At 42.2% G+C, this 13571-nt stretch overlaps 1 long non-coding RNA gene across 3 annotated transcripts in view; it reads right to left on the reverse strand.

Moving 5' to 3' along the window:
* Positions 1-3008: 3008 nt before the first annotated feature.
* Positions 3009-13571, reverse strand: part of LOC125327529 — a 49577-nt gene continuing 39014 nt past the window's right edge. For all 3 annotated transcript variants that reach the window (XR_007204302.1, XR_007204301.1, XR_007204300.1), the window contains exon 4: positions 3009-5127. This is a non-coding gene — a long non-coding RNA (uncharacterized LOC125327529). The remainder of the gene's footprint in view (positions 5128-13571) is intronic.

Genomic DNA, 13571 nt, shown 5'->3' on the forward strand with positions numbered 1-13571 from the left:
GTCTCCAGCCACCCTTCCAGCTGCTTTGCTGCCTCCTGCGTAGGGGACACGTGCACTAAAATTCCTCTGCTGTCTGTCTGTGACCACCCAGCCCTTGCTCACCACAGCAGGTGTGAGTCCCTGGTGTAGTAGCCACAGGCACCTTGGGCCAATTCAAGTGGCTGGTAAACTCAGATTTCTCTTATTTCTCATATTTCTCCAGTTCTGATGGAGATCTTTTTCTCCAACAATTTATCTACATGTTCAGTGATCTTAATCTTCATTGCCAGGTTTATCACCTCTTGAAGGATGCCAGTCAGACTCATGGTCCATCATTTCTAGCATCCTTTCTAGAGCCATTTCTATGGATGGGACAGACTTCAGCAATATTCTTGCTTTTCTCTTGTTGAAATAACTTTTACCTTTTTAAATTTTTTTTTCTTCCTCATCCTGTGCAAGGTGCTCCTCAAACTCTCTCTTAACCCTCCTAATGTCCTGGTTACATTTGGTCTGCCATATGGAGTTTCATGGTCTATTCTGAAGGACAAAATTCCCGTGACAAATGCCAGTCCTTCCTACATGGAAATCACCTTTAATTTTCTATTTAGTCCTGAAGGGCTTTTGCTGGACCACTCTAATTTCTTTTCAAATTTCAGCACAGTTTGTCTTGAATGCTAATACAGGATTTCTCAGAAGTGTCTAGGCTACCTCTACGCTTCTTGCTTTTTAGTCTGCTCCTTCCTTAATCCTTTTCCTTCCTTTTAACCACTTGCCATATTAGTATGCAGTTCCCTTTCTTTAAACTGAACACTTGTGTCCTGGATTTATTTGTTTCGTCTCTCCTGCTGCAGGGTTAAGCCTAATCATCCTGCAATTGCTATTAGATCATCTCTCCCACATGCTTCTTGAGCTGGTCCTGTGCACCACTCAGGACCAAAGCCAGGACAGAGCTTTTCTGGGATTGTAGACTACTTGTTCTGGAAAGCAGCTCCAAAAATTGTACTTCTATATCCTGTCATAGGTGATGAGGCATTTATTCTGTTGGTAGCTGATACATCCCAATATTAATACCTGTCCTGACTTTGCAGGTGCTCTAAACTCTATCCTCTATCTAAATCCTGGCTGAGAGTAGGGGTAATTATACAATCATTACATTTTTATTATTATAGTAGGATACTTCCAACCAGAGGGATTTCAGACTGGTTTTTTTTTTTTCCCAACAACAATAATTTGTTTTGGTTACACTGTATTTTAGACTCCAAAACCGCTGCCAGCCCTCTGCATGCACATCCTGTTCTGTCAATTTGTATAAAGTTGATAGGCTGGGAACATCACATCCACCAATTACTCCCTTCCTGCAAGGTCTCTGAGGTGCCTCTCTCATCGTATGAAGCCAAGCACCCTGGTTCTCCCCATTTCATTTTCCATGCTTCCAGCCCTGGCAAGGTTTGCCCTTGGTCTGTTGCCCCCCTCATTGGGCACATTGTCAGCTGACAGGGGAAGGAGCCTGATGTGCCTTCCCTACTCACTGCACTTGTGGTGCTTTCCTTGCAGCTCTTTAGACATGCCCTGAACATTATCCCTGGGCATTTTGGGGATCACAGCCCTCTGATATCTGTGCTCCTCTACATCTGTCAGCTTCCTCACAGTTTCTTATGTTTTCAGGGCCACCAGCCTGGCTCTCTTCTAGCCAAGGTTTCAACCCTTCCTTCCTGTTCCCCATCTTCTGAAATATTCCCCATTTCCTGATGTATGTCAATCTCTTATGCCAGTATATAAACTAAATAATTTCTAACTGAATATTATGTTAATTTCAGCTCATGAACAGCAACTGATCATCATCTTCTTAAGAACTTCGAATCTATTACAGATTAGACTGCTACCAGAGCACAGAATTTCTAAAATGTTGTTGTTTTATGAAAGGTTATTAACAGGCAGCTGCCAGATTATTAGGAGACATCTTAAGCATTATACTTATCCAGACAAGAACAGCATCAACACTGTAGTGCAATCTTCTCCCAGGCAGTTCTACTTGTTTATTGTCATCATGCCCAGGAGAAATTCCAATAGGGAAAAGGGACGGTAATGAGTTTCATGAAGCCTCATTCATGCCAAGCTGCTACAGATAATGATTCAGAGAGGGAGAAAAGGATAGGGGGCAGCATCCAGAAGCTGGGGATGTTAAACCACCAGTGCCTGTTTGCATAGTTCAGATAAAAAAGCATTCCCTAGCACTTCAGCTTCACCTTGCAGGGCACCAAACTCACTCCAGCACGTGTGTACAGGGGGGAGTTCAGCTCTGCTCTGCACTGGGGTGGCCTCACCTCGACTCCTGGGGGCAGTTTTGGGTGCCACAGTATAGAAAAGACATTAATGTATTAGAGAATGCCCGAAGGAGGCCATGAGGATGGTGAAGGGTCTGGAGGGGAAGTCTTGTGAGGAGAAGCTGAGGTCTCTGAGTTTGTTCAGCCTGGAGAAGAGAAGACTGAGGGGAGACCTCATTGTGGTCTTCAATATCCTCACAAAGGGAAGAGGAGGGACGGACACTGATCTCTTCACCAGTGACAGGACTTGAGGAAATGGTCTGAAGAGAAAAAAAGAGTATCCTATCCCAGAAATGGTTTGTTAAGAGCAGAGCAGATACATTTTAAGCTGATGTGCATGTGCATTCTCATTTGGACCCTAAATTCTGAACTCAGGCACGTTCAGCAGAGGGAAGCCTGTTAAGGTATAGCATCTACACAAAGGCAAGCAGTAATGACTGGTAGCCAGTAGCAAATTGACTTTAAAACAAAAATCCTATCCCTACATGTCTTGAAAGAATTACCCCTCCTATGGTGTACTAGTTTGAAAACAAACCAGTGGGAGGCACCACGTCTGAATAACAATTTAATGGGGAAATCAAAAAAATAAAGGCAGAAAACACTGGGTTAAACTGACAGAGTCAGGATACAACCTGACACCCTGTTAGTCAGGGTGGTGGTGGCAGTCCTCCTGAAGTGATGGATGTGGTTCTGTTGAAGCAGTGATCCTGTAGAAAGGGGTTGCTCTTCCTCAGAAGGTCCAGTGGTGGCTGTGTAGCTCCTGTCCTCTGGAAATCCAGTGAGAAGGTTGTTTCTAGTGTTTGGAATCTCAGATTATATCCAGGGTGGAATGCTTGGTTCCTCCCTCTGGGTGGAGCATCTCACAACGGGATGATGAGTCATTAAGCAAGGCGTTGATGGGCTCATTAACAGAAGATAGTCCGGAGGGAGGAGGCAAGGAAACACTGCCCCACCTGGTTTCAACAGCTCATGAGGATGGTAATAGAATACACTGCAACCCAGGACATATGGCTAGAACAGGCAAATTGTTTTGCCTCCTTTCCTTTTGTTTTGTGGAGTTTTTCACCAAACCATGTACAGTGGCATATTTATGGTGTGAAACATATCTGGCAAAAATCATCTTTTCAACAGAAAGTACCACATTCTAAAATGTCCAGGTACTTCCCAGAGCTGCTGTCACATGGTAACTGCCATGGGCTGGATGAACACTAGGAAAGAATAAATTCATGATCCAGATCTGTAACATTTGTGGTTTTGAGTATGTGTTGCAATATAAAAAGGGTTTTCATAGCAGTCAGAATCAATGAAAACAGGTAAGGCAGAGATGCAGAAAATGTTCTGAAAGAGGGGTCAGAGTTAATGGTCTCAGCTTCACGTCAGAGAAATGTCATAAAGCCTCCACCACACCTGCAGCTGGCACTGCTATAAACTGAGAACCAGAATGGGGAAAGGGTAAACAAAACATGGATTGTACTGTCTGGTGTGACAAGCACAATACTCCTCACAGGATTATGCCACAGATTCTATGACAACAATAAGAACTACGCTATTTATAACTTTGAAAACAAGCCTTTGTCTTAATGCCACAGTTTGCATTCATGGGCCAAGGACAAATTCAGAAAGATTTGCAAGTAGGTACCTCAGGTGTTTAAAGGATTAGGTGTGCTTTGTTTCATGTAGGAGCTGCAATGTGACAATGTCTGTGAAAAGTGGCCTTTTCCAGGATGGGAATGCCAGCAGTGCTGGGTGCACTGAGCAGTGGTGGATGTGAAGCCTGGAGCACAGGAAGAATGATCAGTTTTGAAGTGCTTGTTGTGCAGCAGGGAAACACTTACTGATCCAGAACATTAAAACAGTCATAGCCTGTGCCCCTTCCCTTCAAGCACCACACAAATTTAATAAAGAAGGAGCTTGGTGAGTCTGTCATTTCTCACTTTCTGTATGGCCTGCAGACAGCAGGTGCGCTTTGACATTAGCATCACACCCATCCATCAGAAAGGAAGGATTTCCTTGGATGTACACACATTGATTCAAAGAATGAAATTAATGTCTTAGACTTTAACAAGCTGGAAGTTTCAGTGCCATCTTCAGTCCTTCACAGTATCCATTTTATCCTCAATAAGCAACTCTCACTCTCTCAAAATTATGTCTGTCTACCCAGGTTTAGAGCTCTTGCATATCCCTCAAAATCCAAGCATGGTTTGCAAGCTGTCTGACCTGAAACTGTTAGTGGCATTAAGAACCACTGATATTCACTCCCCTGGGCATTTTCACATATTTCTTCCCGACATCTTTCTTTGCCCAGCCAAACACGATAGTTTTTTATCCACAGTGACACAATTTCCAGCAGCAAGACCCCATCACTTGCCCTTTGCCTTGGTCCCATCACCTTCTCTGTGTAAGCTCCCACATTCCCACAGCTGGGAGGTGAGCTTAAGCCAATTAAACATCCAAATATCTCAACTGATTTTTCAAATTTTTCATTACTCTGCACAGTATACATAGCACATAAGCTGAGGCCAGCACAAGGAAAGCAACAGAAATGAAGTAGTTGAGGCTATACTCTTTCAGCCCAGAGAAATTACAACAAAGACGTGGGACAGTGTGGCCTAAATATTTAATGACAGCAAATAATATATAAATTGAGGTCTTGTGATTGGACAATGTTAAGTTCTCACCTGTAGAAATGGTATCTCCAATAACATCAGGAAAGTAAAAGATCTTTGCTTTAGTAATAGAATAGATGGCAAAAGATGCAGCTCTTCACACACCGTGGTCTTCTGACAGTTTCACTGGTGATGTCTTTGCAAAGGCACAAGAGAATCTGGCAGATTTTTTAAATATAGTAGAATAGGGCTTCTTATGTTTGATATTCAGTGAAAAGGAACAATTATATTATTCACAGTGTACAGAGAGTCAGCTTAGGACAGACAGAGCAGTCGAGTGAAGAGGCAGAACAGAAGAGGGTTTAAAAACAACTCTCTCTAAAGATGCATTTTGATGTAGTGAAATGAGACACATTCAGAATTCATAATCATTGAATCACAGAATACTTTGTGCTGGAAGGGACCTTTAAAGCTCATCCAGCCTGACACCCTTGCAATGAGCAGGGACATCTTCAATTGGATCAGGTTGCTCAGAGCCCCATCCAACCTGGCCTTGAATGTTTCCAGGGATGGGGCATCCACCACCTCTCTGTGCCACCTGTGGCAGTGTTTCACCACCCTCCTTGTTCAAAACTTCCCTTGTTCTGTCACTACAGGCCCTAATTAAAAGTCTGTCCCCATTGTCCTTATAAGCCCCCTTTCAGTACTGAAAGCTGCAATAAGGTCTCCCAAGAGCCTTCTCTTCTCCAGGCTGAACAACCCCAACCCTCTCAGCCTTTCCTCACAGAAGGGGTGCTCCAGCCCTCTGATCATTTTTGTGGCCCTCCTCTGGACCTACTCCAACAGGTCCATGTCTTTCCCGTGCTGAGGAGCTTGTCCAGCTCCCTCTGGATGGCATCCTGTCCCTCAGGTGTTCCAACTTCAGCTTGGTGTTGTCTCCACACCTGCTGAGGGTGCACTGGATCCCACTGGCTGTGTCCTTGGCAAAGATAGCAAACATACTGGTGCCAAAACAGACCCCTATGGACACTTGTTGTCATCTATCTCCCTCTAGATGCACTCATCCAACCAATTCCTCCTCCCCTCAGCAGTCCATCCATCAAATCCCTATCTCTCCAATTGAGAGACAGAAGTCCAGAGGATCAATACTTCAGATATTATGACACAGTACATATTGTTGTATTGTTCACAGCTGGCTACTTTAAGTTAGACAAAATTTTATTTATGTTTTATGTATTTTCAAGAGCACAGGGAATTTAGGCTATCCCTGAGAGAGTTTCTCTAAGTAAGGACAAGACTGAACCGGATCTGAAAGGCAAGCAAGGCTTCTTAACAAGTGTAGCAGTACAAAACATCACTTTATTGCACCCAGACTTGAGTTTTCCTCCTTGAGGTGCTTTTCTTCTCTTCCATCTTCCTCATTCATCAGTGTATACATGCAGAATGCATCTTGAAACACCTAAATTTTTGTCAGAATCTGCTTTCATAATGCAAAGAGCAAACAGGCACCATCCCAGTGTCTTGAATGGCTCCCTAGACAAGGAAACTGCAGCTGCTAAGCTCAGTGCTCCAAGCAGCCTCACGTGCTTTACAACCCACAGTCCTGACACAGCCCAACCTGCCAGGAGGCCTGGAGATGGTCCTGCTTGCCCTCTGCAGTATCACAGCTGCACTGCTGAGAACAGCACTCACCTGAAGATGCAGGTTTGTCTAATGCTGAACACCAGGAGAATGGCACAGGGAAATATTAGGGAAGAGAATTATATGTCAAATGCAAACAAAAGACCAACAACTAAGTCTCTCACTGCAAAACAGGAAAATAATTATGCACATTATGTTCATTTGTTCCCTTCAGTGCTACTGCAGAAGTTACACAAAAGTTCTTACTAATTTTATTTAAATCCTATGTAGGCATGAAAGGATTCATCCTGGCATTATGATAAATGATGAAACATAAAATTAGCATAAACTTACTCGTATGAGAAACCCTGCTGACAGAGTACATGCTTCTTCATTTTATTTTTTCACATTCCCTCTTTCCAAGACACTCAGCCAGTTCTCCCATCAATTACACCCATACAAAAGAAGAATAACTTCAATAAAGCTTGTATAAATTCATCATCCTAACAAAGAGGCAATATGTATTAATAAGCTGATTTTGACAAAACCACTAGCTCAGAATAATAAAATTTAACCCCAAACTTATCTATATTGCCTAAGGAGAAGACTACCAGTCTTCAAACAGATAGCACAGTGTATATGATTCTTTCTACTTCACTGTGCAAAATCACTTGTGTTAACAGAAGGGATCTGGCTGTGGTTGTTCAGTTGAAGACAACAAAAAAGGATCTTTGTTCTGCTGTACCTGGGCAGTCCCCTGTTCGAAACCAAGCTCCAACAAGAACTCTGCTTTCCCACCCTCTTTCTCAGACCCTGGCACTGTTCTGCAGCTCATAACTAAAGGCTGGAACTCTCCTGCATGGTACAGTGAACTCTACCTACAGGATCCAGGTAACCTCACTACTGTCTGGTGTAGGAGGGAAAAAAAGGTCTACCACTGCTTAAACCAATGGTCACATAATAGAGCAACTTATGCACCACAGACAGAAGTCTCAAGACCATTCTGAAAATAATTGCCTTGACACTTTTGTTTCAGAAGTAAGCATGCACTCAAGGGAAGATGAGCAAATCCCAGAGTACAGCTGTCGGACAATTTAAACACTGGTAAAAATACTCTGTGTAGCTCCCCAAAACGTTTGTTTTCTGTTTTCTTTCCTTCTGGTAATTACAGTTTTAAAAGCCTAAGGTGGTCATTTTTTAGAAAAATGTCTTTTACATCTTGAACAATACTGCAGCTATTTTGTTATACAGCAATGTAAAAAAAAAACCAAGTTAAATATTGGATTAGCAAGTGACAGCTCTTCAAAAATATTCTCATTGAAGTTGCTCAGAGCACCAGAATCAGGTTTCATGCTTTAAAAATTAAGTTACAGGGAAAGCTTCCTCCCTCTTACCATATCCTTGAGGACCTTGTGAATGCTGTTGTGGGTGGCAGTGTGTTGGCAAAGCAAATGTCAGCAAACTGCCTCCCTTCACACAAGTGATTGATTTATCAGTTTAATAGAGCTGTAAATCGAGAAAAATGTTCCTCAAGCCTGAACAGTGAACCACAAGGAAATAATAGGCAACAAGCTGTGATGCAGAATTGAAAATATAAGTACTTGTGAAATACAGCATATGTTACATTTTCCTGTCAGCAGCCCATGGAAAATCTGACCACTGTGATTTCCAGCTGCAGTGACACTGCCCTTGGATGCTGGTGGCAGAGCCTTATAGCATTAATGTTGGATGCCCTTGCTGTCATCTGTAAAAACACCCACGTGGGTTTTATTACATTTTGGTCAATTTAAAACAGAAAGAAGCCAGTACAAAGGAGCTAAAAACAGCACTACAATCCACTAAACCAAGCAAGGAACCTCCAGCCATAAACCAAAACCAAAATTCTTTGCAATCACTTAGTGCTTCTATATTTACAAAGTTAAGGAAGTTTCTAATGTCTATAATTGTTTGTAGAAGATGTAAAGTGCTGGCAGTGTGTCTGATTCCCAAAAGATTCCTTAAGTACTTTTCTCACTCCATCTAGGTACAACACTGTCCTACCACCTGCCTTTTTTTTTTTTAATTTGCAAAACACTGTTTCTGGCACATCCTGCCATTTCTCTCTAGAATTTCTCCTTCCTTCTTCCCATTTTTACAAATTTAACAGGATGTTTGCTAGTCACCTCTTCTGTACTGTGAAATGGAGAAAGCAAGCTGTGTTGGGAGAGGAGAGATGTTATCCAGCAGCCTGCAGCAGGATAACTGCCAGCTGCACACAGCCCTGAGCCTGGAAACATCTGTAAGGCAGGAAAGGTTTCCTCACCAGAAATTCAGTTCTCACTCATGATTAATCATATGGTTGTAACACAAAAAGCAGTTTATAAGAAAAACCTCAAAACCTCAGCCATGACTTAAGTATCTGAGATTCTGTTTTTAAGAGGTATTAAAATTGGGTAATTCAAGCATTTTGAAGATAGAAGCTGAGGTGGGAAGAGTTCAATTTTAGACCAGCATTCTCTTCCAATTACCTGAAAACATTAATCTTGGTTTTGATGCATTTTTTTTCCTCCAGGTTTGCTTCAACACTGAGACAAATATGGGTTTTTTATTGCAAATAGCAGTAGGTTTTCATTCAAGAAGGTAGGGGCTGGATTTCAAGACAAAGACTGTTAAAAATAAGAACTTTTTTTTTTTTTTTTTTTGGGTTGAAACTATTTCTGTTGTGTAAAAAGCCTAGTCTTTATTTGAGAACAAAAAGCATTTAGCTGAAAAATCTCCCATTGTTTCTAAGTCTGACACAACTGGAACAGCAGACATCTATTCCATCGTTCACTAAATACTGGCAAATGCAGCCAGCAAAAGGCCAAATACTCTCAGAGATTCAGCAATGTCTCTGTAGGCCCTCAAATCCTTCCCAGGGAGCTGTGCCTTTGCAAACAACTCAGGCATTTCTGCAACCTTCTCTGCAGCCCAGGGGAAATAAAAAGACACCAATCACATGGGACTGGCCTCTAACATTGGTCTTTTGTTCTTCTGCCTGCTTATGTTTTAAAAGCAGTGGTTGTCCTCCCTGTACCTGTTGTGAGCGTCAGAGGCAGTGAGCCTCTGCCCCATCTCCTGCTGCAAGGCAGGACAAGGAGACAAAAAACCCTGGGGGAATGTTGTGAGGGGAAAGTGGCTTCCCCCTGCCAGCACATCCCATCCAACAGCTTGTTTGAATTCCGCAGTGCCTTTTCCATCTTGGCCTTCATTAGCTTTGGCGTGTCCCCTGAACCCCTTGGAGGTCTTTAATACACTCAGCTGTGCCACTCAGCTGTGGCAACCTTTTCACTGGGATTCCAACCCCCTGTCCCTCCTACCACAATCTGCAGATATTTTTAGACGATATTTAATTAGAAGTCTGAGCTCTGTGCTCACCAGAAATACAAGTCAAATAATACTGATCTGCTTCACAGGAACTTCTTTTCACTACTGAACAAAATCAAATGCGAGAGCTTCCCAAGTCCCTGTTACACCCATGGAAGTCAGCAGCCTTCTGTAGTTAAAAGCAATCCAACATATTTCAGGGGCGATAAAGTGCTTCTTTCTTTCTTGTTCTGATAGTCTAGGAGCATATCCATGTGAAATATCTGCCTATTGGATTAAATGTTTAACATGCATTAAATATTACTGAAGGAGCAAACACTGCACTCTGGCACTTGCTGACTTTTCCTCAGTGTTTTTCTTGCCTTGCCTTTCTTTGTTAGAGTTCAATCAGCAGGCTGTACCCCCAGCCTTTCTTTTCTAGAAAATAATCAGCCAAAAATTAGTTTTTACACAGTGGAGATAAACAGGATCAACCTCAGTGAGAAGACTACATCCCATGAAATTAAACTTGCTTCAGGCTTTTAAGGTATTGTAGCAGCAAATTTTTAAGTGCTGGTACAGCAAATGATCTGCCAAGCAGGGAGCTGCTGACACACAGGGCCACTTGGAAGCAGCATCTCAATGCAGCTTGTATTAAATTCCCTAGTTTCTCAGATTTTTGTCTCAGGAGCACATTTTAAAGTAATTAGTTAATGAACTTGAAAGGAAAGAGAAACCAGGTAATTCTAGAATCATATTTACCATTAAATTTAGCATTTCTTCAGAAAAATATACTTTTCCTGAATCGACTTACACCCTGGTTAGCTCATTACAGACTTAGAATCTCATTTTAGCTTGAAAAATCAAACTTACTGAGCCAAGCCAATAAATAATGCTGTTCCATACGGGCAATAAATAACCAATTTAGCTGCTTTCCAAATCCATTTACAAGTAATCATGCAGACATTAAGCAGCTTTATAACTGATACCTAATGGCTACATAATAATATATTTATTAGAGCTAATAATTCCTGTTCTGCTGGTAAATGGACGAGCATGGTTCATCACCATTGCTAATAGGCTCTTTATGAAGTGAGAGGGAGGCTGTCAGGGAGTGACTGGCACACCCCATGAACAAGGCTGCTTTCATGCACTCTGATTCCTGGAGAGTAATGCTCAGACACAGATGGCAGGTGCCTGTCATGTCATGTTGTGACAGATTCATTCTCCCAAGTTTTGTCTGAAGAGTGCAGTGACTGCAGCAGGCTGGAACATGGCGGAAACTGGAAAGCTTTAAAAAAAAAGTACAAAAATAAAGTATTTATCCATCCGTATTATCCATCTTGAAAACCCTTTATGCCACTAGAAATGTGCAAAATTAGCTTTCAGCTGTCAATTAAAGCAATTCAGCTTGCTGTTACTTTTGGCTAAGAAATTGTTTGTGTTCCAGCACTGACACCAAGCAGGAGAAAAGAGATTCTGAAACTCCCTTTGTGTTCCTCAGGCTGTGTTTCCCCCTAGACTCTGCAGAGGCTTAGTTAGCCCCAGCTCATACTTTGCTCCTCAGAACCCCTTTCCAAGCCCTGGGAAACAGCTGTAGCACAGTGCATTCCAGCTACAACCCTTAAACTATTATTTTTCCTACACTACCATATGTTCCTCATGTCAGGGCTAGAATTAGGGCTGGTGTGGGCCATCACATGAGTTATCCTCCTCAGTCTTTGAAAAACAGCCAAGGGCAAAGATACATCTTAAGCTGTTTCCTCTCTCTAAGGTCCCTTTCAAACTGCTAGAGCTGGGGATTTTGCATACAAGTCTTTCTGTTTAATTTCTAGAGAACGTTCCTTGGTATTGATTGTGTCAAGATCTCATTTTCCCCCTACTGCTTCCTAAAACTCCCTAAAAATGCTCAAAAACTGCCCCCACTTAAGCTTCTCTTCATTTATCACAAAGTGAAATAAGCATTTTTAAAACAAAATTCACAGGCTTGTGGGCATTTGACTAATACATTGAATGTAAAGAACAGAGATGGGAAGATGGATTTTTGCCTGCTATCCTCTGCTGTTTCAGCTGTGTGCACTCCAAGCAGAGCCTGTGACAGCCCTCCATGACACCAGTGCAGTACATGACTGATACCCTGGTCTCAGGCTTGCTGAGCCACCAGGCTGAGAGCAAGAAAAATGACTCAGCATCCTCTGATGCCTCATGGAACCACCTCTGGTGACTGTGAAGGGAATGATCACAGTTTCTACTGACAAGGCATAGAGAAGATATGAGAAAGAAACAATCCTGCATCAGTGCCAATAGCAATAGAGATGGCTTGCTTAATCTGCCAGTAGCCTGGGGTAGGGAATGTCACTGGAAGCTCACCTTAATAACATTGCATTTGGAGGCAAAGCCCTGTCATTCAGCAGCCTCATTTATGGTGTCATATCTCTAATCTAACGCTGAAGAAAAGCTTTATTAAAAGTAACTGACAATATCATTCCCCTCCTTGTCACCATCCTAGCCTGAGACCCTGCCTGTTACAAACACGCTGACATCATCTCACTTGGGACACCGTTTCCTAAGGAAGAAAACTGCACCAGTGCTGCCCACACCTCTCCTTCCCCTGACCGTCTCTGAGCAACGACTCATAAGAACAACAGCATCAAGCCAAAATGTAGAATTTAAGTCCTGTTTATCCATTGCTCAAATAACCCCCGGGGAGGGGCTATAGCTCAGGGGTTAGCTCGGCCTCATACCCTCCCTGCACCCAGGCTGGGCTCTCTGGCTGTTGCCCAGATGGATTTTGATATGGAGCTGACCTATGTCCTCCTGTCCTCATTGGCTTAGGGCACAAATCTAAGAAATTCAGTGAAGAAAGATATCCTCGATGTTCCTTCCTGCCTTGGGAAGGCAAGTAGGAGGAAATGTTCCCTGTCCCTTCTTTTTCCCAGATAAAAGAAAAGTAGGATTTTGGCTTCACAGTCTTTACTAGTCAATGCCATTATGGATCAGGAAAGCAGCTTTCCTAGGGCAGGACATGGGTTTGCCCTCACTGCTCAGGCTAACCTGATTTTGAGCTGAGCATGGCACAACTGAGCTGGTTTTGATGGGAGATCTGCCCAAGTGAAGAAGCTGTCTAAGCTAAAGTAGAATGAGGCCTTGGTTTACACATTCAATTTATTTGAAGCTACTTTTTAATTAACAGTGATTAAAAATTAACAGTGATTAAAATATCAGAAGCTTTTAAATAAAAAATACACTTACATTAGCACTAATAAATATAGCTGACAGATGAACAAGGAAGAATATGAGCTGCATGGCAGACAAGGACCTCTCCAAGTCCAAAATTTCTGTGATGTGATAGTAAGATGGTGGTTTGTGACTAGCTTGTATTTTAAATAAAAGACTCCCTTTTTGTTTTAAAGAACAGTGCTTCTTTAAAGGTGATTCCAGAGTCTCTCACCAGAAATGTGTTTCTTACGAGCTGAATTAATTTTTGCTGACCTTAACAAATAGCCATCAGTCACCCAAAACTTGTCCCCCAGAGAATCAAACAGCCAGCAAAACTTCACATAGCTCTAGAATTTATGTGTTTGAAGGATGCATTAAGTATTTCAAACAATTTCTAGGATGTTTTAGACCATAAACTCTGCTTTCAACTATCATAGATCATTGGCTCTGCTTTACAAGAAACATTGTTTTACAGGTTTATAACTTGCCTGTAACAATG

Source organism: Corvus hawaiiensis, chromosome 6 (genome assembly GCF_020740725.1).
Source record: "Corvus hawaiiensis isolate bCorHaw1 chromosome 6, bCorHaw1.pri.cur, whole genome shotgun sequence".
Classification (NCBI taxonomy): Eukaryota; Metazoa; Chordata; class Aves; order Passeriformes; family Corvidae; genus Corvus; species Corvus hawaiiensis.